The sequence below is a fragment of the Piliocolobus tephrosceles genome, chromosome 1 (assembly GCF_002776525.5).
Source record: "Piliocolobus tephrosceles isolate RC106 chromosome 1, ASM277652v3, whole genome shotgun sequence".
Lineage (NCBI taxonomy): Eukaryota > Metazoa > Chordata > Mammalia > Primates > Cercopithecidae > Piliocolobus > Piliocolobus tephrosceles.
In genome coordinates this window covers 50912029-50938680 of record NC_045434.1, presented here as the reverse complement: position 1 = coordinate 50938680, position 26652 = coordinate 50912029, and positions in this window count along the sequence as shown.

Below are 26652 nucleotides of genomic sequence, written 5' to 3'. Positions count from 1 at the left end.
CTTATATTAGATAAAGCAGACTTTAAGCCAAGAGCAGTTTAAAAATGACAAAGAATGCCATTACATAATGATAAAGGGTTCAATTCAATGAGAAGACTCAACTATCCCAGATATATATTCACCCAATATTGCAGTACCCAGTTTCGGGTAACGAGAACTTCTAGATCTACAAAAAGACTTACACACCCACATAATAAGAATGAAGGACTTCAACACCTCACTGATAGCATTAGATAGATTATTGAGGCAGAGAACTAACAAAAAAAAATTGATTTAAATTCAAACTTCACCTATTGGACTGAAATTCCTTCTGCATTGCTTTGCCTCAGACACATATATTTTCTACATTTTTTATACTTAAAATATATCTGGGAAACCACTGCCTCTCACTATACAAAAATATAGAAATCTTCCTTATTTCTCTTTCAGCTACTTGGAGCTCTACTAATTGTATGTGCCACAGTATATTTATCATTAGTTTTTAAAAAACACAATACTAAATACCTTGTTAATTCCTGATCAGTTTGGTCTGGGTATCCTAACTTTTACATTTTACACTGCACAACAAATTCGTACTAGTATAACACATTTGGATAAATTGAAGCAAGTTTTGAAGTGTATTTATGGACTTATTTTTAAAACCTGAATTCATCTTATACAAAGTAATTATATAGAATAAAAACAAATTAACGACAATGTATTACATATTAAATGTGTTGAAAATAGTTTATACAAAATTTTAATAAAATATTTAACAATAATTTATGTAGACTTTTGCAGTGAAAATGGCCACCTAAAATTCTTGATCAAAATATTAAATAGTGCCCTCTAAAATTCTTGATGCTCAGTTATCAATAAGAAATTTTATTTACACAGATGTGTAAGAGCAATTCCAAAGGAGATTTTACTGATGCTTCTCCTTTCTCACCATTTAACAAAATAGTTTTTCACAATTTAAGAAAATTTGAAGTTTTTAATTTTTATTATATTTTATGTATGATTATTATTTTATCAACTGTTTTTTGTTTCTTCAGTAAATATTGAAAACACATGTAATAATGTAAGTGATTTTTAAATCATACAGAACCTTTGCATACCAGGCATTTTGGAATCATAATCAATAATTTTAAAGTATACACAGATGCAGTTTTCCCAGTCATAAAAAAATTATCTTTGGAATTCAGATTCTACAATAAAAAATATCACTAGCAATCCATTTAAAAATAATGCTTCCAAAATTGACATTTTGTGTTTGAATCAGGGCTTAGCAAACTTTGTCACTAAAAATCTAGATAGAAAATATTTTAGGCTTTTTGTGCCAAGAGACAAAATTTAGGATATTATGTAGCTATTTATAGAAAAAGAAAAAAACTCCACAACTTTTATCTCTAAAATTCAACATACATTGCTAATAATTGAGTACTTTTTTACTCAGTGCGGATTTACCAATGAGAAGGATAAAATTAGTTTTGAAGGAGAGAAAGCATTTCGCTTAATTGTGTTCAAAGTTAGCACATACTCTTACCAAAATTAATTGCAAATGACTATTCACTGGTGCTGTTTCATAAAAAAAAGTTCCATATTTCACGTTTTAAAAGATTTTCCATGAAATAACTACTGCCAAATGTCAATATCAGTCCTTAAGCATATAATTTGTGTTGAGTATATTAATCATTTAAAAGGCATTTGTGGAGCTCACATTGTTCAATTGATACTAGCCTTTTAGCATGTCAGTTTATTGTGTATTTCTTACTTTCGACTGACATTTATTTGGAAATCCCTTAAATGCACAGTTCATTTCATTTTGAAATATGGAACTTTCATTTGTGTTTGCATTGTGTTACACAAAATAATGCTGAAATTGTAATTCAAGTTCAAAAAATGTAACTGCTGCTAATTTGTGTGGGAAGAGAGATTTTGCTTCTACTTTTAACTTCTGGTGTATCTGAAATCTATGAATTCGCTTGATATAGTTTGTGATTCAAACTACACAAAATGACTTAATCAGAGAATATATTACTAATAGAAGTATTATTGTAGTTTTAGGTTGAATTCATTAAAAATAAGATGAAGTCTGTAGCAAAAACATTTTCAGAGATATTCAGTGATATATAATAGTAATTGAAGGTGATAGTCTCATTCAGAAAAGTTTAATATTGGCTCTTAATTCGAAAAAATACAATCAAACTTTATACTGCTAAGCATTACTATCTTTTATTATTACTATGTATTGCTTATATATTATACTGCTAAGTATTACCAAGTATTACTACTACCACATTGAATTACTATGTAGTAGAGAAAAATCAAGATTTTCAGCTTTGATTTCTGATATAAATACATGAAACAGAAGATCATTAAGTCTACAATAGTGACAGAAGTTCACTGTTGACACGGTTTGATAATACATGATGTATTCAAATATTATATAAAGTATCTCCTGATAAATAATATAATGAAAACCTATAACTGTAAAATTCTTAATTCTATTAGAGTTGTAAGCATGTTCAACTAAGCCATTTTCCATGCTATACATATTTTTACCACCAACAATTGTAACACATTTTTGTAAATTCCACTTCAGGTGGTCCTGAATTTGTATTTTTTCGGCTTTTCATGTAGGGTTGATACTGTGTGCTGTGGAACCTTAAAGAGAGTGGAAAAGAAGCTTTTCTGTAATGAAAGTTAGGAATATAGTAGAAGCCTGAAAAGGACCAGAGAAAAGATGGGAATAGTGCCCTGGTTGCATATCATTCGCTGTATCTGACTGGTTTCTGCCCCTGCGTCTGTGAATTCATTCTCTGTTTTCCCAATATATTACAGTTTTTTTGGTCTCTGTGATTTGTAAATAAAGTCATGGCTAACCTTACTGGAGACCATAATACCACTCAACATCTTCCTGTAGAAAAAAATCTAAACTACATCTTAAAATTAAAAAGGACAAAGGGCATGCCCTAACAGCAAAGCGAGAAGAGAGTGTTAGACACAAGAAGACGAATACTAAAAAGGAGAAAAAATATCATAAAATGGAAACCAATAAAATATATCCATGGAAGAGCAACTTTTCTGGAGGAGAGAGAAATTTGAGTAAAAAATATTGGGTAAATAGTCAAGTCTCTCAATAAATAATAAAAAATTCAAGTATTGGCAAAAGGGCCCATCTCCACATATATAGTTGAATTTGGCATATAGGTAGTTTTGGGGACTTTTTCGTTTAACATTTTTTCTGCACAGATGAATACTTATGCGAGTGATTGTGAGTGGTTTATTAAAATAGTATTAATTTAGACACATTGAAAAAACTCATTAAAATTAAAAATTAATTAATAATTAAAGTTTATTTTAAATAATGAAGGTGAAGGAAACAGTAGATATATAGGTAGTTGAGCCCCAGAGTTAGTTCATCCAGAGAGTCCGCAATCCACAATGTTCGTTTTAATGTCAAGAGATAAAAAGACAAGTGCTAGAAATCACATGCAACAGTATCTAACGGTCTCCCTTGGGAGTAAGGGAATCATCTACCAAAGCTCCACAGAAGATACTCCTTCAAGTATCCTCATTCAGATTTGAGTGACATCACAGTTCCTAAGAAAGTCAGTAGCACGGGTGATAGAATTATTATGCTTGGTCTAGACTAATGATCTAAAATATAGTAGATGCAGGTGTGATTTTGTAACAGCACACACACACACACAATGAACATTAAGAAAGCTTTGAAAATCGCCTTTTCATTAATTATCATACCAGCTTTGTTTTCCTTGTAAATACTAGGTTTCAAAATGTTGTAAGTGGCTAACATTCTATCAGGTGTGTATAACATAATTCAGTTAATCATTTTATGTAAAATACTTTTATGGTTTTAATATTTTGTAATTATAAATAATAAAGTAAGAAATATACATATATATATTTCCTCCTCCTTTAAATATTTCATCATGGTCTTACATAAGTGAAAATATGAATTATTTAAAATCTACCAGATTTTGCTCGAGAGACACCCTTCTACATAAATGCCCAGAAATAAATAAGAAATATTTGGTCTTTCCAGAATTGAGGAAAACATAGACTTTTAATGTTTCTAACAATTTTATATGCAAAAAAAAATTAGAGTGTATTGCTGATATTGCACTATACATTTCTTTCATAAGCCATCTGCTTATTTCTATTGCCAATTTGTATTATCTATTTATAATAAAACTCATATTATATATTTCTGAGTTTTCTATACATTTTAATTATGTTTACTTTGACGTCACAATTGGTAAAATATTTTATATTGATTTAGTTTCTTCAAATACGGCACATTTCCAAAACCATTTTTTAAATTTTAGAAACATATTATTAGGAACACATTCTTTATTTTATCTACATACTTAGGAATTATAGAGTCTTTTAGATATTCTAGAGTGTATCACAAAGCAAATTATCTTGATTCATTTCTCTGACAGTTCAGTGTCAATATCATCATTTTACCTGGTGAAAATCCATCACACATTGTGATATATTTTCTGGCAAATATCTCCATCAATTAAGCAGTAATAAAATAGTAAAACCACTGGGTATGATTTTCATTAGATTTCTCTAATGAGTGTAAAAGTATGAAGTGGTTTGTGAACCTGTACTCACGGATCTTGAGGAATAATTACTAAGTAGACAAAAGAATTAATAACTATCTTTATTTGAAATTATCTTCTCTTTCTGGCCCTTTACTGGACTTTCTATTTGCATTAACTAATCCTCTTGCTGTAATGCTCAATGGGCATTTATGTAGAAGGGTGTCTCTCAAGCAAAATCTGGTAAATTTTAAATAATTCATATTTTCACTTATAAGACCATGATGAAATATTTAAAGGAGGAGGAAAATATATATGAATATTTCTTACTTTATTATTTATAATTACAAAATATTAAAACCATAAAAGTATTTTGTATAAATAAAACAACCTGACATTATTGTTTTATTATTCTCATTTCAAAAGATAAAATTGCTTCTGTGTTTAAAGGACTTACATAATCACAAAAGCTAATTGCCAAGATGAAACCAAAATCCACGCCATTAAACCTTTGAGCATATGCTTGTTTATGGTGAGCCAGTTATGCTGCATAATAGTCCTCCAATGTCATAGGCATATTTGGGAGAGACTGAGGGTGCCACAAGGACCATAGCTGGCATAGACCTCTGCATCTCAGTAGAATTTGGGGGCAGTGAGACCATCTCTTCTCAGGTCTTTATTCTCATTCAAAAGTGGGAGTTACATGGTTATCTCACCCTTGGCTAATCCCACTTTCTAATCTGGCTTATGGGGCATTGTGTGAAATTTTAAAAGTATACAAGAGGGAGGCTGCACTATGATACACTGTTTAAATAGATTATTGCAACTTCTTTCATTTGCTAACCGGCTATCTTAGAGAGATGTTTGCCTTTCAGTAGTAAACCAAGACTTGATAAAAAAACAGCAAGGAAACCTCAAACTTTTACCTGTCCCATCCATACCAATGTCAGATATTACTGTCTTCAATCATATTTTTTTATCAAAAGGTGGTAGAAACACAAAGCTATGCCTGATCACCTGACTTGGATCTACTTATTATAAGGCCCAGACTGTGTCAGATATATCTGTTATATGCTCATTTCTTGTGTAAAACAATAAATAGCAAGTTCTAACCCACAAACATAATAATCAGGCAAATATTCTTTTTGTTCCAAATTATCCATAATCCCTCTTCCTTCTCTGTCAGTGAAGTTTGCATTACCTTTCAGGCTGGCATCTTCCTCTTGCTGTAATGCTCAATGATTTTATTCTCCCACAGACTATCTGGTGTTTCGTTCTAACTGCCTAGATCTGCCTGTTTATTAGCTCTACCAAGGAAATGAGGCTGAGGTCTTTAATCCTTTAAGAAACTATCTCTTGTCACTTTATACATTTAGGTCTGTGTATTATTTTCCAAATGTTCAAGTTCAATTAAGATTTTTCAGTTACAGGTTACAAAAACCTAAATAAAGTATCCTTCAACCACAGATATGATTGATAGAAGTTAAATAATGCTGAAAAACCTAGTAGTGGTGTTATTTATGCACACAGTTTGAAGAGATAAGCATGACATCATCTAATCTCAGGCTTTATTCCTGGTTTTCTGGTTTTCTTGTGTTTCTCCTCCTTCCTGCTCCAGCTAGTTCCCTTTATATCTAAGTCAGAGAAAGGATCTTGGTGAAGTAAACTTTTGAGATTCAGTCTGATTGGATCAATTTAGGTCTCTCTTGAAGCACTATGACCAAAAAGAAGGAATATGCAGGGTCACTAGTTTCACTTGTTAAGCCCAGGCCTTGTGTCAGACTTTCAAATAGCACATGGATTCTTCACATAAAAACAAAACAAAAAAATGTTGGAAAGGGGAAAGAGGAAATTAGAGCTGAATTCAATTTCATTTTAATCAAGCATCATCATATTTATATACTCAGATGTCCTCTAGTTTGAAAGATATGGTCTTGATATGATCACATCAAGCACATTCAATGATAAATAAACATCACACATGTTATTTTATAAATGTAGACGCTGACGGATTATAAAATTTATATGAATTATGCTGTTTACAGAAGCTTTTATTTAAAATATTATAGAAATCAATCATAAAAGCATTACCATGTGTCATTTGGAATTTAACAAAATGTATTAAAGTACTTTTTTAATTATTAAAATATCTTACTAAAATATTTTATTTTTTTAACTATGTGGTTCTGAGTCGGTCATAGTGACATTTATGACAGATTTTGATTATAGATTCTCAAACATATCCACTCTCTCAAGAGATTGTTTATTGAATTAATTCAATCATTGACATGATACTGAATATTAAGTATATTTAAAAATAAGTATTTGAATACATAAAACTTACTAGCCAGTTAACAATTATTAAGATAATTTGAACTGTACTATTATTTTAATAGTTTTTAAACCTTTATATAAATTTAATTAATTTATATTTTATATTGACAAAAATTGCATACATATCAAGCAAAACATTATTTGAAATATGTACACATTGTGGAATGGCTAAATCAAGCTAATTAACATATGCATTGCCTCCCACTTTTTCCTGGTGAGAACATATAAAATCCACTCTCTTAGCAACTTTTAAGAATACATTATTATTAATAGTTTTCATCATGTTGTACAAAAGGCCTCCTGAATTTATTCCTCTTGTCTAACTGAAATTTTGTATCCTCAGGTGAACATCTTTCCAAAAACCTCCCCCCACCTCCAAACAGCTCCTGGCAACCACGATTCTACTCTCTTATTCTATGAGTTCACCTTTTTCAGATTCCATATATAAGTGAGGTCATGCAATATTTGTCTTTCTGTGCCTGGCTTATTTCACTTAACATAATGTCCTCCAAGTTTATCCATGTTGTTACAAACGAAATGATTTCCTTTTTTAAAACAAAACTAAATAGGATTTCATTCTGTGTGTGTGTGTGTGTGTGTGTGTGTGTGTATGTATGTATATATATCAGGAGATTTTTAATCTTATACTTCAGTTCTTTATGTTTGATTATCACTCAAGATAACTTAAGAATCAGTTTTTGATGTATTTATTTAATAATTATATCTTTTAGGATACATAATTCATGTACAAATACTAAAATTTAAAGTGTATACATCAGAAGGTTTCCTTTCATTACTTGCTGCGTCTATTCTGGAATGCTGTGCAATTCAGAAGCCACAAGTTTGTTTTATCTTCTTAGGAAAACATTTTTTTTTATTATTATACTTTAAGTTATGGTATACATGTGCAGAACATGCAGGTTTGTTACATAGGTATACACATGCCATGGTGATTTGCTGGAACCAACCCAAATGCCCATCAATGATAGATTGGATAAAGAAAATGTGGCACATATACACCAAATAATCATTGTCTTCATTACCAAAAAGAATTCTGTTAGGAAAATATTATATCTCTACATGGATTTACAACGTTCTTCTGTCCTCACCACTAACATAGTATCCTTTTGCGTTTGTGCAAATCTGAGTAAATGTTATGGTAATATTCATGTAAGCACTGTGTAATTCTCATTATATTTCTTTCAATGTATTTTAAGAATTATGTTACATTTCTGAATGGGTCATTTTTTTCATTGGCTATTATAACTGGTATTGCTGATACAAAAATAAAAAAAACTACTAAACTTTAAGTGTTTTTGTCTAGTTATTTCATTGATATTTTTATAATGTACTGTTTTCTTTAGGAATTATAATCAGCTGCTATTAAGAGGGCTGAGAAACAACAGTGAATTAAAGGAGATAAAAGTTGCTTTCTTTTTCATGCCAACAAGTCTGTAGTTTGAAGTTCAGGATTTATATCAAGAATTAAGCTTCTGTTTTTTTTCCTTCACAATACTTACCATGTGGCTTCCAGACTCATATTTCTGTCCGCATGGCCCAAATTGAGCTGCTGAATATCCATCTATCATACCTTTATTTCAGGAATTCAGTATGACAGTAAATGTGAGCATCCCAGCTACCTAGAACACTCCTCCCCTCTCTTTTATGGAGTCATTCACAAAGTATTCAGAGGTTCAACTTATACCTTTCGTGTGAAATAACAGTCACATAACCAAACTTACCTGCAATGATTACTGGGAAATATGCTCCAAAGAGAATGACATGAGTAGGAGAAAAGTAAAGGGTAGTAGGGTAGAAAACCAACTGTCTCTTCCACAAATTCAGATATTCAGATATTTTGACAAATTATTATTTAATCTTAATACATTGACTTTTTTGCTATTTTTAATGTTCTTAACTGATATTTTTAATAAAGATTATAACACGGTAATAATAGCAGTGATAAACGTAATGATAATAATTCATTTTTTAGTATATACATTTTGCCAGGCCTATGATAAGCAATATTAAAATGTTTCAAATTGACAGAGAGTTCTAAGGAGCCAACAAGAGAACAACAGCTTTCCCTTTATATTTGATGTCATGTTTGAAGTCTAAATATTTCCAGCTATATTTTTTTAGTTTTAATGTCCATTTTACAATTTTTAAAAGTCTTCATTTTACCTTGCTTTCTAGTTTGTCTGAAATTAACATTGTTATGCCAGTTTTCACTATTAATTTCCATCATAATTTTATTTGAACTTTTCTAATCAATATTATATAATCTTTTTATTTGGGCCTTATTGTCTCCTATTACCTAAATTTTAAGTGGAAACAGTTTGTCCATTCAGCAAATATTTACTGTAGGCTTAATATATTAGCCAAGGTACTATTCTTGATATTTCCCATTAAAAATAACTTTTTATTCAATCTGACTTATTTTTCTTTGAAGAGATGAGTTAAAAATATGTATGTTTTTATATATATGTATATATATAACTGATATAATTTTTTTCTATTATCTTATTTTATCACTTTAGTTTTATCTAAATTCCTCATCTTATGGAGGTGCACTTTTTATGTTTTACTTGTTTGAAAGTAATGCTTCCTATTTGTATTATATCAGCAAGTATTATTACATACATAAACACATTAAAACTGCATTTCCTAGCTAAGTCAAGAATGAAAGAATATGATTTTTGTCACCCAGTAACATCATTCCTTCCTTTTGTTTGTTTGTTTTGTTAATGTGAAAAACAAGGAGCCAGGTAATTATAAAAGAGGTGGTAATTATAAAATAATTATAAAACAACTATTTAAGTTGTGGGCACAAGTGTTACATATAAAGGGAGCTTCTCTCATCTAGAGAATGTTCTTCCAGTGTGAAATATGAGGCACACAGAACTAAATAAACACTAAATAATGAAAGTGGGAGTCTATAGAGGCAGGAGACACACATTTAACTAACTATTGAAACACACAAGAACTCTTCCAGATGCCATCTACCAATATTTCAAATTGGGTAATGAATATTTTTTATTTAGCTGACCATTATTCAGATTTCCAACTTGAGAGATTCCAAAGATACACCGGAAGCAGGATGCCATCTCTCACTAAAAACAAGTTAAGTAGCCAGAAATTCCCTCTCCTTGAACTTGTACACCAGATGACAAATGTCTGTCCAGTAGGGTAACAGCATACTGAGAGTCTTTGCCACTTTCTGGCTGTGTGATCTTGGCAAAGTTACTTTTATCTTCTGCCTGATCTTCCTCAAATATAAAGTGGGGATCAAATGGGCATAATAACACTCTCCAGCTTCTTGGATTATTCCGAGGTTTAATTAAAATATGTAAAGAACTTAGAACAGCCAGTAGTGCATGGTGAGCAGTGTATTTGGTAAATAGATAAAAATATACCTGCTACAGGACTTTGAATTTAATGGAGTGGTTCAATGTTATAGAACCCTTTAGATAACTTTAATTGGCAACTTCAGAGTCAAGACAATGTAAGCATCCTTAGAAACCAGTCCTAGTGGCTGAATATTGGCTACGCCTTCCCTCCTTGGTTCCTATTTGAGCCTGGTTCTGCAGGTTTCCCTTAGATTCTCTGAGTTACTAAATACCTTCCAAAATAAATTCCCTCAGACTACAGCACACTTAAAATGGAAGTGAACACTGAAAGGGTAGCTCAAAACCATGCAATTCCATGCAAATTGAATAACCTGCTCCTGAATGACTTTTAGGTAAATAATGAAATTCAACAGAAATCAAGAATTTCTTGGAAACTAATGAGAGCAAAGATACAACATCCCAGAATCTCTGGGACATAGCTAAGGCAATATTAAGAGAGAAACATATAGCACTAAACACCCATATAAAACAGTTTTAAAAGGCTCAATTTAACAACCTAACATCACAACTAAAAGAACTAGAGACCCAAGAGCAAACCAATGCCAAAGGTAGTAGAAGACAAGAAATAACAAAAAAAATTGAAGTTCTATTACAAAGAGATTAAGACACAAAAATATTATCTTAGAGATGAGTTAAACTAACTTATTTATAACTGATATAATTTTATATCATTGTATATCAAAGAGCTATTTTGATCTTATTTGATCAAAATATCAAAGAACACAGGAGTTTGTTTTTTAAATATATGAATGAAATAGATTGCTCACTAGACAAATAAAGAAGAGAGAAGGTCCAAATAAACACAATTAGAAACAAAGGAGATGTTACCACTGACCCCCCACAGAAATACAAATAAGCATCAGAGAATGTTATCAACACCTATACGCATACAAACTAGAAAATATAGAGGAAATGGAAAAATTCCTGGACAAATACACCATCCCGAAACAGAACAAAGAAGAAATTGACCAGCCAGGCATAGTGGCTCATGCCTGTAATCCCAGCAGTTTGGGAGTCAGAGGTTAGTGGATCACTTGAGGTCAGGAAAACAGCCTGGCCCACATTGTGAAACCCCATCTCTACTAAAAATACAAAAATTAGCCAGGTGTGGTGGCATACACTTGTAATCTCAGCTACTTGGGAGGCTGAGGCAGGAAGATCTCTTGAATCCGGGAGGCGGAAGTTGCAGTGAACCTGAGATCATGCCACTGCACTCCAGCCTGGGCAGCAGAGCAAGATTCCAAAATAATAATAAAGAAAAGAACGAAAGAATGAAAGAAAGGAGGGAGGGAGGGAGGAAGGGAGGGAAGGAGGGAGGGAGGGAAGGAAGGAAGGAAGGAAGGAAGGAAGGAAGGAAGGAAGGAAGGAAGGAAGGAAAGAAGGCAGGGAGGGAGGAAGAAAAAGAAATTTTAGGAAAAAGAAAGAAAAGAAAAGGAAAAAGAAAGAAGATTGAATCCCTGAACAAACCAATAATGAACTCTGAAATTAAATCAGTAATAAATGGCCTACCAACCAAGAAAAGCCCAGGACCAGATAAATTCACAGAAAAAATGATACCAGAGTTACAAAGAAGAGTTAGTGTTATTCTTGCTGAAACTATTCCAAAAAATTGAGGAGGGAAAACTCTTCCATAATTCATTCTATGAGGCCAGCATCACGCAGATAGCAAAACCTGGCAGAGACACAACAACGACAACAACAAAAAGAAAACTTCAGGCCAATATCCTTGATAAACATAAATGCAAAAATCTTCAACAAAACATTGGCAGAACAAATTCAGCAGCATGTCAAAAAGTTTATCTACCTTGATCAAGTAGGCTTTATCCCTGTGAAATGAGGTTGATTAAACATGCAAATCAATTATTGTGATCTGTCACATAAACAGAACTAAAAACAAAACCCAGGTAATTATCTCAATAGAGGCAGAAATGGCTTTTGATAAAAGTCAACAGCGCTTCATGTTAAAAACTCTCAATAAACTAGGTATTGAAGAAACATAAACATACCCCAGAACAATGAGAGCCATCAATGAAAAACCCACAGCCAACATCACACTGAATGGGCAAAAGCTTGAAAGATTTCCCTTGAAAACCGATCTAACACAAGACAAGGATGCCCTCTCTCACCACTCCCATTCAACATAGTATTGGAAGTCCTGGCCAGAGCAATCAGGCAATAAAGAGGAAGAGAGGAACTCAAATTATCCCTGTTTGCAGATGACATGATTCTGTATCTAGAAAACCTCATAGTCTCTGCCCAAAACTCCTTGATCTAATAAACAACTTCAGTGAAATCAAGACACAAAATCAGTGTACAAAAATCACTAGCATTCCTGTACACTACCAACCATAAAGCCAAGAGCCAAGTCAGGAGTGCAATCCCATTCACTATTGCGATAAAAAGAGTAAAATACCTAGGAATATAGCTAACCAGGGAGGTGAGCCAACCCTACAAGAAGAACTACAAAATACTGTCACATAAATCAAAGAAGAACAAACAAATGGAAATAATATTCCATGCTCATGGATAAGAAGATTCTACATCATTAAAGTGGCCATACTACCCAAAGAAAATTATAGGTTCAACACTATTCCTATCAAACTACCAATGTCATTCTTCACAGACCTAGAAAAAATACTTTAAAAATTCACACAGAACCAAAAACAGAGGTTGAATAGCCAAGGCAATTCTAAGCAAAAACAAAAACAAAACAAAGAAGCACACAAAAGACAAACAGACAAACTAAACAAAAAACAAATTTGGAGGCATCACATTACCCAACTTCAAATGATATTGTAGGGCTATTGTAACAAAAATAGCATGGTACTGGCATAAAAGCTGACACATTGGCCAATGGAACAAAACAGAGAGCCCAGAAATAAGGTTGTACACCTACAACCATCTGATCTTTGACAAAGCTGACAAAAAGAAGCAATGTGGAAAGAAATCCCTATTCAAAAAATGGTGCCAAAATAACTGGATAACCATATGCAGAAGATTGAAACTGGACCTCTTCCATACACCATATACAAAAATCAACTCCAAATATATTAAAGACTTAAAACTAAAACCCCAAACTATAAAAACCCTGGAAGACAGCCTGGAGGGCAATACCATTCTGGACATAAGAATGGAGAAAGATTTCATGATGAAGATGTCAAAAGCATTTGCAACAACAGCAAAAGTTAACAAATAGGATCTAATTAAAGAGCTTCTGCACCAGAAAAGACACTATTAAGAAACAGACAACCTACAGAATGGGAAAAAATATTTGCAAACTATGCATCTGACAAAGGTTTAATATCCAGTATCTATAAGAAACTTTAACAAATTTACAAGGGAAAAAAATCCCATTAAATATGGTCAAAGCAGATGAACAGAGATTTTTCCAAAGAAGACATACCTACAGCCAAGAAGCATATGAAAAAAAGAAAAAAAACCTCAACATCACCGATTGTTGGAAAAATGCCAATCAAACCCACAATGAGTTACCATCTTATACCAGACAGAAAGGCTATTATTAAAAAGTCAGAAAATAACAGGTGCTGATGACGTTGCAAAGAAAAAGGAACACTTATATACTGGTGGTAGGAGTGTAAATTAGTTCAACCATTGTGGAAAGCAGTGTGTTGACTCCTCAAAGAGCTAAAAGCAGAACTACCACTGGGTCCAGCAATCCCATTACTGGGTACATACCCAAAAGAATGTAAATGGTTATAAAGTTGTAAAATAAAGATACATGAGTACATATGTTCATTGAAGCCATATTTACAATAGCAACCATATGGAATCAACCTACATGTCCATTGGTGTTGGACTGAATACAGAAAATGTGTATTATACATATACACCATGGAACATGGTACATATGCACCATGGAACATTGTGGAACACTATTATACATATACACCATGGAACATGGTACATCTATACCATGGAACACTATGGAACACTATTATACCTATACACCATGGAACACTATGCAGCCATAAAAAAAGAATGTGATCATGTCTTTCGCAAGAACATGTATGAAGCAGGAAGCTATTACCCTAAGAGAACTAATGCAGGAACAGGAAAACAAATATTGCATGTTCTCACATATAAGTAGGAGCTCAATGATGAGAACACATAGATACAAAGAGAGGAACAACAGATAATGGTGCCTACAACAGATAATGGTGGAGGCTGGGAGAAGGGAGAGAATCCAGAAAAATAACTGATGGGTACTAGGCTTACTACCTGGGTGACAAAATAATCTGTACAACAAACCTGCATGAAACGAGTTTACCTATATAACAAACCTATGGATGTACCCCTGAACTTAAAAGTTTTTAAAAAAAGAAAGAATTTTCTTTTCTACTTAAGTCAAAACATTTCTGTTTTGCAAACAAGTACCATGACTTAGCTAGGCACCCTGTTACATGCTTCATAATACATTCTGTACACAATCTCAATTAAAATCTCATGGTTTAAATTTATCATCCAGCTTGTCAACTTAATGAAAAGAGGAACTGTTGTCATTTATATTTCCTGTAATGTTACTAATACTTAACACAGCTATTGAGACAAACTCTTAATATCTTAATGCAGAAAGAGATGGGGCAACGGAGTAGGAGAATGAACAAATACAGCTTGTGATAGGTAAAATGAAGAACAATCGAATGCCAGTTACCCCCAATGGAAAATGTTGATCTAAAGTGTATATTTTACTCCCTACTATAACGATAATGGAGAGGTTGATGACAGGCTTGAACAAGAATTTCTCTTTTGAAAAGATCCTAGAAGTTTCATAATGCTCACCAGCATACAAAAAAAGCCTTGGAGTGCAAATGCAAATTAAATGTCACTTCATCTTGCAAAAGGAATCTGAATGTCCTTTGTGAATTGCGATAGCTTCTCAAAAATCTGTATTCTAAGAGGACAAATTGCACCCAGTAGCAGATATCACAAGGGAACACTTAGTAGAGCGTGAACACACAGTGGTTTGTGGTGCCTTGGAGATAAGTTATTGTCACAAACATAAAAAGTCAACATAACAATACATGGCCCATGGGATTATTAATGATTTCAATCTAACTTTTCAAAATTTATAAAACTAATCTGAATATAATACTAGAATGATGAGCTTGTTCCCTGCGCTTTTCAGAAGTTTAGCAATTCTTAAACTGCTTTGAATAGGCCGATGCAATTGAACTATTTGCATTTACTCTGGGGTAAAAGGGAATGACTTTCAATTTCTTCCAAATAATTTAACCTTCAAAGGAACAACAACAACAAAAAGGTATAAAATAAGAAAATTACTGGGCTTTTACCAAAAGGCACGGGACTTACTACATTTCTAAAATAATTTATTCATTACGACTTCATCTATAATCCATGGATAAAGTTGAATTCCACACTCTCACACTCACCTATGAAGGCTCACCCTACTTTTATGATAAACCTAGTTTTTCGTGCATTTTTACCACAACATTCTCAGATCTCTTTACTCATTCTTTTTTCTTTCCCTTGTTTCTGAAGTAAGAGTCAAGGAATGCAAGGAAGGGGGGCATATTTAGGAACTAATTACAAATTCTCCATCTTTTGCCACTTCCCCACCACTGTTTATCAAAGAATCTCTTTTATTGATGCATCTTTAGTCATTATCCTCCCCTTCTTTACCTTTTTATTTTTACAGGTCTTCTCTAATATACTTAATCCTATTGTCATTTTTACCATTATTTGTCAGACACTTCCTTTATATTACCAGCACAAATTTCTTGAGTAAATTGTCTTAGTCAAATACATTTCTACAATATTTAAGTTCCATAAATTTATATTACTATGAAAATCATGCCCCTGAAGTCATTACGTCTGACTGTCTTTAATGGTTTACTAAATACTTCATCCAGACATCCTCTTTCATGACTTCTCTGTAGTATTTTTACATTTTTATCAGGTCCTCCTAGAATAGCAAGATTGTGTATTTTTCTAAATCCTCTAATATTGACTATTTTCTCTCTCTGTCTCCTTATTGTATTCCCCCTTTGGCAGCATAAAACGTGAATCTCAGTAAGAGTCGACCTTGTCAGAATCACACAGGAAACTTTTCCGGATTATACATATTCTCAGATATTCTGAGATAACTGGCTTACCCTTCAGGTATCCAGTATAAACAGGTTTAAAAAATTAACTGCTAACATCAATCAGTATTGCTGATGGAAGTATGATGTTTTCATTAGGTGATGTATGCAATTTATTAAAAAGATTGAGAATTATTGTCGAGTTAAGGAAACGTAAGACAAGCATATTGAAAATCTCAATGTTATGGACATATGGACACAAAGCACTTTCACTTTTCTCCAGTATTTTCCTTTAATTGTACTAAGTAACATTTTCTTTCTACCCCTACTTGCAGATATTTTTCAATCTTTGGAAGATTCCATCATTCCCTAGTACTTTTTGGCTATTAAAAGTTCATCTTGGCTGGTGTGGTGGCTCCTGCCTGTTAATTCCAGCACTTTGGGAGGGCAAGGCGGGCAGATTACTTGAGCTAAGGAGTTTGAGATCAGCCTAGGGAACATGGTGAAACCTTGTCTCTGCAAAAAATAAATTTAAAAAAAATTGTCTGGTGTGGTGGCTCACCCAAGTAGTCCCAGCTACCTTGGAGGCTGAGGTGTGAGAATCAACTGAGCCCTGAAGTCAAGACTGCAGTGATCTATAATCACACTGTTACACTCCAGCCTGGGTGACAGAGTTAATAACACAATAAAGTGAGACCACAATTTTTTTGGTTTCCCAGTGAATTCAAAAGTTATGCTTATTCCATAGCATAGTCTAATAAGTGTACAATAGCATTGTGTCTAAAAATCAGTGTATACACCTTTTACTTAAATTTATTTTATTGTTATAAAGTGCTAACAATTATCTTTTCCTTCAGTGAATCATAATCCTTTTGCTGGTGGAGGGTCATGCTTAAAACTTGATGACTGTAGACTGATTGGGATGATAGTTGCTGAAAGTTGAAGTGGCAGTAACAATTAGTTCAAGACAACAATAAAGTTTGTCACATTGATTGACTCTACCATTCACATACAATTTCTCTGTAGCATTCAGTGCTGTTTGTTAGCATTTACCCACACTAGAACTTCTTTCAAATAGCAATAATCCTCTCAAATCCTTTAGGTGCTTATCAAGTAAGTTTATGTACTATTCTGAATCATATGTTGTCCTTTCAACGATGTTCACAGCATCCTCATCAGGGTTCGATTCCATTTTAAGAAACCACGTTTCTTGTTCATCCATAAAAGCAATCCTTCATCTGGTCAAGTTTTATCATGAGATTGCAGGAATTCAGTCTCATCTTCAGGCTCCACTTCTAATTTTAGTTATCTTGCTATTTACAACACATCTGCAGTTACTGCCTTGACTGAAGTCTTAAACCTCTCAAAGTGATCCATGAGAGGTAGAAACAACTTCTTCCAAACTCTTGATGTTGCTGATATTTTGGTCTCCTCCCATGAATTACAAGTATCTTAATAGTATCTAGAATGATGAATCCTTTCCAGAAGGTTTTCAATTTACTTTTCCCAGATCCATCAGAGGAATCAATATCTATGGCAGCAATAGCCTTATAAAATATATTTCTTAAATAGTAAGACTTGACAGTTGAAGTTACTCCTTGACCCATAGGCTAAAAATGAATGTTGTGCTAGTTGCATAAAAACAACATTAATCTCTGTGCATATCTACATCGAGCTCTTAGATGCTTAGATGCGTTGTCAATGAGCAGTACTATTTTAAAAAGAATTATTTTTTCTGAGCAGTAGATCTTAAATTTGGGCTTAAAATATTCAGTAAACTATAAGCAAATGTGCTGTCATACAGGCTTTACTTTTTCATCTCTAGATATGGCAGTGTAGATTTTGCATAATTCTTAAGGGCCTTTCGATGTTCATATTGGTACATGAGCACTGATTTAAGTTAAAGTCACCGGGTTCATATCTCCTACAAGAAAGTCAGTTTTCCCGTTGAAGCTTTGAAGTCAGGCATTGACTTCTCCTTTCTAGCAATGAAAGTCCTAGATGGCATCTTCCTCCAATAGAAGGCTGTTTCATCTACACAGAGTATCTGTTGTTTTGTGTAACCACCTTTATCAATGATCTCAGCTAGATCTTCTGGGTAACTTGCCACAGTTTCTACATTAGCTCTTGCTTTTTCACCTTGCACTCTTATGTTATGGAAGAGTCTTCTTCCCTTAAACCTCATGAACCAATCTCTCCTCGCTTCTAACATTTTTTCTTTTTTAGCTTTCTCACCTCTCACAACCTTCAGAGAATTAAAAAGAGTTAGGACCTTGCTCTGAAATAGAAAATGGGGCTGATTTGATCTGTCCAGGGTACTGAAACTTTTTTTTTTCTGTCAGCAATAAGACTGCTTCATTTCCTAATCATTTACTTACTTGTTCATTGGAATAGGACTTTTAATTTCTTCCAAAAACTTTACCTTTACATTTACAACTTGCCTAACTGGCACAAGAGGTCAAGATTTTAGCCTGTCATGACCTTTGACTTGTCATCCACACGAGGCATAATCATTTCAACCTTTTGATTTAAAATGAAAGATATAAAACTTTTCCCTTCCCTTGAATACTTAGCATCTAGAATGGTGAATACTTAATAGCATCCATAATGTGTTGTTAATTGGCCTAATTTCAATATTTTTATATCTCAGGAAATAGGGAGACCCAAGACAAGGGAAAGAGATTGGGAACAACTGATTCTTGAGCAGTCAGGACACACAAAACATTTATCAGTTAACTTCACTGTGTTATCTGGACATGGTTTGTGGTATCCCAAAACAATTATAATAGTAACATCAAAGGTCACTGACCATAAATCATCATTAGTGATATCACAATAATGAAAGAGTTTGGAATATTATGGGGATTACCAAAATGAAATACAAACATGAAATTAGCATATGTTGTTGAAAACTGAGGCTAATTCACTTGCTTGCTGGTTGCAGAGTTGCCACAAACAATTAGTAAAAAGTGCAATTTTCCAATATTCCAATTAGGAAAAAAATGTATATATGCAAAGCATAATAGAACACAGTACAATAAAATATGGCATGCTTGTATTTTGCAACAGGAATGGTGGTGATGCCTCCAACATTTTTTTTTTTTTCTTTTTCTTTTTCCTCTGTATTGCTTTGACTACTTAGGGTTTCTTTTTTGGTTCCATAAGAATGTTAGCATTTTTTTCTATTTCTGTGAAGAATACCATCAGAATTTTCATAGGGATTGTGTTAAATTTGTATATTGCTTTAAGCATTATTAACATTTTAGCATTTTGAGTTCTCAGCCATAAACCCAGTATGTATTTCTATTTTTTGTGTCTTTTTCAATGCTTTTCATCAATGCTTTATGGTTTTCTGTGTACAAGTCTCTCATTTCCTAGATTAAATTTATTCCTAGGTATTTGTTTTGATGCTACCATAAATGGAATTATTTTCTTTATTTTCTTCAGGTAGGTTGTTATTTGTATATAAAAAATGCTATTAATTTTTGTATGTTGATTTTTTGTTCCTGCAATTTTACTGAATTTTTTAGTTTTAACAGTTTCTCTCTGTGTGTGTGTGTGTGTGTGTGTGTGTGTGTGTGCGCGCGCGTGCGCTCACATGTGAAATCTTTGGGGTTTTCTACATATAGGATCATATCATCTGCAAATAAACTATTTTATTTATTCCTTTCCAATTTGAATGCTTTTTTTCTAGCCTGATTGCTATTGTTAGCACTGGTAGCTCTGTGTTGAATAGAAGTGGTGATAGTGGGCATACTTCTTTTCATATAAAATTTTTAAATTTTCTTCTTAATTTCTTCCTTGACTCATTGGTCTCTCAGGAGCATGTTGTTTCATTTCCACATGTTTGCACATTTTCTAATGTTCCTCTTGCTATTCGTTTGTAGTTTTATTCAACTGTGGTCAGAAAAGTCATTTGATATGATTTCTACTGTTTTAAAAATTTGTTGACTCTTGTTTTTTGGCCAACGTATGGTCTATTCTAGAAGATGTTCCATATGCTCATGAAAATAATGTGTGTGTGTGTATGTGTATATATATATAAGTGTATATATAAGCAAATGTGCTGTCATACAGGCTTTACTTTTTCATCTCTAGATATCAGGCAGTGTAGATTTTGCATAATTCTTAAGGGCCTTTCGAAGTTCATATTGGTACATGAGCACTGATTTAAGTTATATAAGTTAACTTATATAAGTTATATATATATATATGTAGAAATTGAGGCACAGTAAATTTAAATAACTTGTTCGGGGTCTCAAATAAAGTACGTGGCACTGTTAAGTTTCAGACCCACTAAGTCTATAGACTGAACTCATATGCTTCACTGTCATATTGAATTTTCTGTTTGATCTTAATATCCTTAGTGAAATAGACTATATTCATATGTTGTATCATTCTAGTGTCTCTTGAAAAATTTTCAGACAGTCACAAATAAACATGTATGCTATTTGTTAGACTCAGAGCCCTCCTTAAAATATGCAGAAGGCAAAGTTAATACATGCAAGATTATTTTACAAAATCTAGATTCAGTTGTTTTTGAAATTGATAGTATGATATATGATGCTTCCATGTTTCCTAAGGAGTCTATCATAGCAGTACCTTTTTAATGTGATTACAATTAAGTCATTATAATGAGCAATCCAAAATTAAGTAATTGTACTTTCAAAGAAATAGCATTACTTAGAAATCTCTAAATTTTAGATAAGCTATGTAATCATCCATTTAAGAATCAAATGACAAGTACCACCAAAATTATCCCAATAACCTTAATAAGAATCTTGTCCTAAATACTCAACTAAAATACAAGAAGAGTAGATCAGAGGGAAAAGCATCTGAAACCAAAGGAGGAAATGGGTGTAGTGTGTTCATATTCACCTATTATGTTCAAATTAATATTTATTTCTAATTCAATGAGGAGAAGCTCTCCTCACATTGTGATTTATTTTGTGTCTTTTTCCTCCTTTCAATATCTCTTCCCCCTACCATTCCTAGCCTGTGGAAATTGCCATTCTACTTTCTATCTTCATGAGATCCACATTTTTAGCTGCCAGTTGTGAGTGAGAACATGCAATACTTACCTTTCTGAGCTTGGTTTATTTCATTTACTATAATTGCCCTCAGTTCCATCCAAGTTGTGGCAAATGACAGGATTTCATTCTTTATCATGGCTGAATAATATTCCATTGTGTATATGTATGTCATATTTTATCTGTTCATTCATTGATGTGAACTTATTTTGATGCCATATTTTTGCTACTAAGCAGTGCATATATCTCTTTCATATACTGATTTCCTTTCTTTCATATATATATATATGAAATATATATGTATGTGTGTGTACATACACACACACACACACACACCCAGTAGTAGAATGGCTGGATCATATGATAGTTCTATTTTTAGTGTTCGAGGAACCTCCATACTGTTCCCTACAGTGACTGTATTTTAAATATATAATTTACGTCCCCACCAACAGTGTACGAGGGTTCTTCATTCTCCACATCATTGCCAGCATCTGTTAATGTCTATAATTTTTAAACAAGCCATTTTAACTTGTATAAGATGATATCTCATTGTGGTTTGATTTGCATTTATTTGATGACTAGCAATGTTGAGCATTTTGTATATACCTGTTGGCCATTTTTATATCTTTTTTGAGAAATGTCTGTTTAATTATTTTGCCCATGTTTTGATTTTTCTTATTATTTTGCTATTGAATTGATTGAACTTATTATATATTAAGGTTATTAATCTCATCAGATGGATTCATTTCAAATATTTTCTCCCTTTCTGTGAATTGTTTCTTTATTTTATCAATTGTTTCTTTTGCTGTACAGAAGCATTTTAGCTTGATTTAGTCAGATTTGCCTATTTTTGCTTTCCTTGCCTATGTTTTTGAGGTCTTACTCAGAAAGTCTTTGCCAAGACCAGTGTCCTGGAATGTTTCCCAGGTGTTTTATTTTTTTCTCTAGCAGTTTCATAGTTTCAGGTCTTAGATTTAAATCCTTAATCCATTTTTATTTAATTTTTGTGTATGGTGAGAGATAAGGATCTAGTTTTATTCTTCAGTGGATAGTTATCCAGTTTTCCCGCAACCACTTATTAAGAAGACTATCCTTTCTCTATCGTGTGTTCTTGGTATCTTTGTTGAAAATTAGTTACCCGTAGATGTGTGAATTTATATCTGGGTTTTATTTTCTGTTCCATTGGTCTATATGTCTCTTTTTGGTTATGATGGCTTGGTAGTAAATTTTGATTCGGATTGCATGAAATCTGTAAATTGCTTTCGGTAATATTGCCATTTGAACATTAATTATTCTTACCCTTGAACATGGAATATCTTTCCAAATTTTGTGTTCCCTTCTATTTCTTTCATTAGAATTTTATAGTTTTTCTTGTATAGGTGTTTCACTTCTTTAATTAGAAAGATTCCTAGATACTTTATATTTTTGTTGCTAAAGGGATTGATTTATTGGTTTCCTTTTCAGATTATTTATTGTTGATGTATATAAATGTTACTGATTTTTTGTATGTTGATTTTGTATCCTGCAACGTTAGTAAACTCATTTCTCAATTCTAAAAAATTTGTGAGACAGTCTTCAGGTTTTTCTAGGTTTAAGACCATGTCATCCGCAAACAAGACTAATTTGGTTTCTTCCTTTCCAATTTAGATGCCTGTTATTTCTTTCTCTTGCCTAATTGTTCTGACCAGGACTTTCTGTGCTACATGAAATAAAAATGGGGAAAGTGGGCATCCTGTCTTGTTCTAGTCCTTAAAAGCAGGGACTTTAATTTTTCCCTGCTCAGAATATTAGCTGTGGGTTTGTCATGTATGGCTTTTATTATTTTGAGGTATGTTTCTTCTATAACCTTTTTGATTATGGTTTTTTAATAAAGTGATGTTAAATTATATCAACTGGGTTTTGTCTACTTATCGAAATAATAATATGATTTTTGTTCTTAATTCTGTTAATGTGATATGTCACATTTACAGATTCGTATATGTTGAACTATTCTTGTACTCCTGGACTAAATCTCACTTGATCATGGTGAACTATCTTTTTAATGTGTTTTTTAATTCAGTTTGCTAGTATTTTGGTGAGAAATTTGCATCTGTGTTCATCAATCTTATTGGCCTGTAGTTTTCTTTTTTGTTGTATTCTTGTCTGGTTTTGGTATCATGGTAATGGCCTCATAGAATGAGTTTGGAAATATTCTCTTCTCTTTCATTTATTGTTGAGTTGAGTGGGATTGGTATCAGTTCTTTAAATGTTGGGTTAAATTCAGCAGTGAAGCCATCAGGTCCCGAGCTTTACTTTTATAGGAAGCTTTATGATTATGATTATGATTATGATTATGATTATCATTACAGTTTAGATCTTGTTACTCATTATTTAGTTTGTTGAGGTGTTCCATTTCTTCAGGGTTCAATATATGTGGGTTGTATATTTCCAGGAACTTATTTCTTCTAGGTTATCCAATTTGTTGGTATACAGTTATTCAGAATAGTCTCTGAAACCTCTTCTTATTTTTGAAGTCTCAGGTATGGGTCTTTTTTCATTCTGATTTTATTTATTTGATTCTTTTCTCTTTGTTCTTACTTTAGCTAAAGTTCTGCCAATTTTGTTTACCTTTTCAAAACACCAACTTTTTGTTTCGTTGTCATTGTATTGATTTCAGTCTCAATTTCACTTATTTCTGCTCAGCTATGTATTATCTTTCCTTCTGCTAATTTTGGATTTTTTGTTTGTTTTTGCATTTCTAATGGTTGAGGCACATTATTAGGTTTTTTATTTGAAGTCTTTCTACTTATTTGATATAGTTGTTTATTGCTATAAACTTACTTCTTACTGCTTTTGCTATAACACATAGGTGTTGGTATGTTGTATTTCTTTTTTTCATCTATTTTAAGAAGTTTTCTTCTTAACTTTTTATTCACCCTTTAGTCATTCAGGAGCATGTTGTTTAATTTCCATATATTAGTTTATTTATCAAGGTTCTTCTTGTAACTGATTTCTAGTTTTATTCTAATGTGGTGAGAAAAGGCACTAAATATAATTTCTAGTTTTTGAATTTGCTTAGTCCTGTTTTATGGCCTGATATATGGTCTATTCTAGAAAATGTTCCATGTGGTGATGAAAAGAATGTATATTCTGCAGCAATTGGGAGAAATGTTCTGTAAATGTCAGTTAGGCCTATTAGATATATTGTGTAGTTTAAATGCACTGTTTCTTTGTTCATTTTCTGTCTGAATGATCTGTCCACTATTGAGAGTGAGGTATTAAAATCCCCCAATATTATCGTATTACGCTCTATCTCTCCCTTTAGATCTATTATTCTTCACTTGATGAACTTGGAAGCTCTGATGTTGGGTACATAAATATTTGTAATTATTATAACCTCCTAATGAATTGACTCCTTTATCACCATTTTCTAACCTTATTTGTCTCTTTCTGGAATATTAGCTTTGTAGTCTATTTTATTCAATATATGTATAGCTGCTCCTGCTCGTTTTCGGTTTCCAATAGCATGAACTACTTTTTTTCATCCCTTCATTTTCAGTCTGTATGTGTTTTTTGGGGTGAATTGGTTTTCTTGAAGCCAGAATATGGTTGGGTCATATTTCTTTATCTATTTAACTACTTCATGCCTTTGACTTAGGGTATTCAGATCATTTACATTCAGCATTCTTCTTGATAAATAAGGTCTCACTACTGCCATTTTGTTGCTTGAATTATGGTTTATTTGAGATTTCTACTCCCCTCTTTCTTTCTTCCTGTCTTCCTTTCTTCCTGTATTTCTTTGTGGTTAAGTGATTTTCTCTGTTTATATGTTTTCATTTATTGATTTTTGGAATCTATTATAGGTTTTTGCACTGTTGTTGCCATGAGACTTACAAAAATATCTCATAGGTATGATACTTTATTTCAATTAGATGAAAACTTGCCTTGCATCACAAATGAAGAATAGATATAAAGGCAAAATAAAAAAAAAAAAAAATATATATATATATATATAAAGTATATATATAAAGTATATATAAAGTATACATATATATAAAGTACATATATATGTTACTCATATTTTGGGTTAGTTGTCTCTGTTTACATATATATATGTTATCCATCTCTTAACAGCTTGCTGAAGCTACTATGGTTTTTGATATATTTGTCTTCTAAACTCCATACTAGAGTTATGAGTGGAATACACATCACAATTATAGCAATAGAGTATTCTGGGTTTGTCTGTATATTTAAATTTACCATTGTGTTTTATACTTTGCAAAATTTTCTTTTTGCATATTAGTTTTTTATTTCGGTTCTTTCAGATTGAAGAACTCCCTTTAGTATTTCTTGTAATGGGTCTGGTGATGGTAAATTTTCTCAGTTTTTAATTGTTTTGGAAAAACTTTATTTTTCCTTCATATCTGAAGGATAATTTTGCTGAATGCAATATTCTTTGATATCAGTTTTTTTCATTGAGCTTTTTAAAATGTCGTTCCACTCCCTCCTGGCCTGCAAAATTTCCATTGTGAAATCTGCTGCCAGATGAATTGGAACTCCTTTATATGTTATTTGCTTTTCTTCTGCTGCTACTTTTAGGATTCTCTCTTTGTCCTTGACTTTTGAGAGTCTGATTATTCAGGGACTTATGGTATTCTTATTTGAATTGAATCTGTTTGGTGCTCTCAGATCTTCCTGTACTTAGATATGTATATCTATCTCAAGAGTTGGTAAGTTTTCTATTATTCTTTCCTTGAAAAAACTTTCTACCATTTACTCTTGTTTGATTCCCTTTTGAGCACTGATAACTCAAATTTAGTCTTTTGAGGTAATTCTCTATATCTCTTAGGCAGTCTTGATTCATTTTCATTCTTTTTTTTTTTTTTTTCTTTCACTTTTTTTTCTCCTCTGACTTTGTATTTTCAAATAGCTGGCCTTAGAGGTCACTGATTCCTCAGCAAGACCCATTCTCCTGTTGAAAGTCTCTAATAGATTCTTCAGTTAGCAAATGGATTTCTCATTTTTAAGATTTCTATTTGATTATTATTTTAATCTCTGTTTAATTTCTCCGATTAACTTCTGAATTGCTTTTCTTTATTATGTTGGAAATCACTGGGTTTCCTTAAAACTGTTATTTTAAATTTTTGCTCAGAGAACTCACAAATCACCATCTCATTAGGGTCAGTTTCTAAATTCTTACGTCGCTTTTTTGGGGTTCTTAGGGTTCCCTTTTTGCTCTTGTTTCTTGTGGATATATATCTATCTCGTTGCACTGAAAGATGAG